The sequence below is a fragment of the Eubalaena glacialis genome, chromosome 12 (assembly GCF_028564815.1).
Source record: "Eubalaena glacialis isolate mEubGla1 chromosome 12, mEubGla1.1.hap2.+ XY, whole genome shotgun sequence".
In the NCBI taxonomy this organism is placed as follows: Eukaryota; Metazoa; Chordata; class Mammalia; order Artiodactyla; family Balaenidae; genus Eubalaena; species Eubalaena glacialis.
The window spans coordinates 13,640,851-13,644,462 of NC_083727.1; positions in this window are offsets into that span (position 1 = coordinate 13,640,851).

The following is a 3,612-nucleotide window of genomic DNA, read 5'->3' on the forward strand; positions in this document are numbered from 1 at the left end:
TGTGGGGTGATACCTCACTGTAGCTTTGATTTGCATTTTTCTGATAATTAGCAATATTGAACATCATTTCATGTGCCTATTGGCCATCTGTATGTCTTCTTTGGAGAACTGCTTATTTAGGTCTTCTGCCCATTTTTCGATTGGGTTGTTTGTTTTTTTGTTGTTTAGTTGTATGAGCTGTTTGTATATTTTGGAAGTTAAGCTCTTGTTGGTCGCATCGTTTGCAAATATTTTCTCCCATTCTGTAGGTTGTCTTTTCATTTTGTTTATGGTTTCCTTTGCTGTGCAAAAGCTTATAAGTTTGATTAGGTCCCATTTGTTCATTTTTGTGTTTATTTCTATTGCCTTGGGAGACCAACCTAAGAAAACATTGCTATGATTTATGTCAGAGAATGTTTTGCCTATGCTCTCTTCCAGGAGTCTTATGGTGTCCTGTCTTCTATTTAAGTCTTTAAGCCATTTCGAGTTTATTTTTGTGTATAGTGTGAGAGTGTTCTAACTTCATTGATTTACATGCAGCTGTCCAGCTTTCCCACCACCACTTGGTGAAGAGCCTGTCTTTTCTCCATTATATATTCTTGCCTTCTTTGTTGAAGATTAATTGATCTTAGGTGTGTGGCTTTATTTCTGGGCTCTCTATTCTGTCCCATTGATCCATATGTCTGTTTTTGTGCCAGTGCCATACTGTTTTGATTACTGTGGCTTTGTAGTATTGTCTGAAGTCTGGGAGGGTTATGCCTCCAGCTTTGTTCTTTTTCCTCAGGACCGCTTTGGCAATTCTAGGTCTTTTGTGATTCCATATAAATTTTAAGATTATTTGTTTTAGTTCTGTGAAAAATGTCATGGGCAATTTGATAGGGATCACATTAAATCTGTAGATTACTTTGGGTAGTATGACCATTTTAACAATATTAATTCTTCCAATCCAAGATCATGGGATAGTTTTCCATTTCTTTAAATCATCTTCAGTTTCCTTTATCAATGTTTTATAGTTCTCAGCATATAAGTTTTTCACCTATTTGGTCAGATTTATTCCTAAGTATTTTATTTTATTTTTTTTGATGTGATTTTAAAAGGGATTGTGTTTTACTTTCCCTTTCTGATATTTCATTGTTAGTGTAAAGAAATGCAACAGATTTCTGTGTGTTAATCTTGTATCCTGATACCTTGCTGAATTCATTTATTAGTTCTAGTAGTTTTTGTGTGGAGTCTTTAGGGTTTTCTGTATATAGTATCATGTCATCTGCATATAATGATAATTTTACCTCTTCCCTTCCAGTCTGGATAACTTTTATTTCTTTTTCTTGTCTGACTGCTGCGCTATTCTGCTGTCAGTGCTTGTTACTCCTCTGTGGGTAATTCAGCTTATATCTTTATTTTGGAGTTCTGTGGTTCTATTTTTATGCACATATGTGTGGATTTACTTTTATTTTATAAATCCTGCTGAGCATGTGGTATGCTCTTTCAATGTAAGGCTTTTGTTTGTTTTTTCCTTCCAATTCTGGAAAGTTTCCAGCCAGATTCCTTGAAAATACTTCCCGTTAATATTCTCTGTTAATACTCTCCTGATGATGAAAATCTTGTTGGACACATAGGGGAGTCTTTCAATGTTACTGCTATGCTTGTCTCAATTCCCTTTTTTACGTTTCATCTTTTTATCTCTTTTCGCTGGATTCTGGGTACAGTCCTTGACACTTATTCTCTTGGGGGTGGATTTGGGAAGATATTATTCCATCTGAATCTTCTTAATGGCTATGTGTTTTGTTTCTATATTTTCCATTTTTCATTCTGTCTATTCTTGTTTCATTTTTGCCTATATTTGTTCTTATAATTTCTTGTTCTCCTATATGAACAGTTTTTTCCTTTATCACATTGTTTATATTAAACATATGTTTATTACACTAATTTTGGATGATTCTGTTATTTGCATTTGCTCAGGAATATATTCATTTCATGATTGTTGAGTTGGCTTTCTGTTTTTAGTGTTAATTGGATTTTTTGCTTTCAGGCAACACACTGAGTAAGAGGTGTATTTCTCACTCTCACTCTTTATAATGCTTCTCAGTTGTCTCCACTAGTCCCCCAAGACCTTCAGTCCCAAAGTACCTCTTTCATTGGCATCTCAGAATTTCCTCCCATCCAGGAATGGCTTTGGAGACATCCTTGGCCCAGTCACAGAACCTGTGGGCTGCTTGGCTTAGGTCAGGTTTCATTGGCTCTCTATGCATCCTCTCTCTCCTGCAGCTAGGTACCATTGATGGTACAGATAGTTTTTTTAGCAACTTTTTATGAGTGGCAGAAGCCCAGCCACTGATTTTATTCAGATAAAACTCCGGTCTGAACTCTGGTCTCCCACTACTGACGGTGGAGCATTTTTTACCCCACTAGAGTTTGGAACCTTTGCACCTTTCTGTTCCCATACCTGAATTACAAAATTACTGTGACTTTACCCCCATTTAGCTACCATTGTGGTCTTCTCATCTGTTTCTGGTCTAAAGAGATGTTTATCTTAATTTTAAGAGTACAGTATTTTTTAAAGTATCTCTCATTGTATTCAGAACTGAAAATGTATTTTTTAAAGCATGAGCTCACAATGCCAAAAAAGCCCAAAGTACTTTATGTTTTTAATAAGTATTGTTCTCAGTCACACATATGACAATATATATGTGTGATTTACATACGTTGAACATTTGTGAAAATATTATTCAGTAGAATTCATTCCTTTTTCTAAAAGTTCATGCTAAATTTTATATTAGTCTACTAAATAAAACTTTATTTTTTTATCATCAACTAACTCCTAGATCAGTGTTGGTCTTATAAATCTGTAGCAACTCACTTGGCTGCATTTGTAAAGTCACAGGTAGGGCAGCCTGCACCTCAGTATTTTTCTTATCTACCATGATATATAAATTCCACCAAAATGATTCTCCTGGATTTGATAACTTTTTAGTCTTTCCACGGTTATCTACTAAATGAAAATAAATTTTGAGCAGTGCAGGACAGGGAGGTGATGCCTTTGCTACAGGGACACCTAACACAGAGTAAGGCATTTTGTCCATATTATCAGGAGAAGGCCCCTGGACGGTGAGCCAGAGTACCAAAAAGGAGATTGTATGTTTTAAAAGGAGATGAGAGAGGACCAAAAACAAACTGTTCTTCACCATGTTATAGAGTTAGAAACCTTGCAGCAATGATTTGTAAAGCTCAGATAATAGCAGAGAAACGAGTTATTCATACCCCCATAACCATTTAAAGGTGTTCATAAAGGCAAGCAGGTGTAATCATCCTTGAGTACAGAAGGAAGTTAAAAATAAATTTTCAAACCTTATCATATTTACCTTGCCAACTGATTCTGATTACGTGGCAACACTTACCAAGATTGTATGTAGCAGATAATGGTAGAAGTTTTTGTTCCCAAAGTTTTTAGAATATTCGCCTTAAAAAATTTCTGGGGAATTTTCACCTTGACTGCTAAAGCTTATTCATGTTTACCTTTTCTCAAACTATCTTTTCCTGACCCCTCAATTAACGTATGCTTCCTTCAGCATAGGCGACTTACCCTTATCATAATTTTTTCAGACCTTATGTTTTCTCTCTTCTTTCAGCCAATTG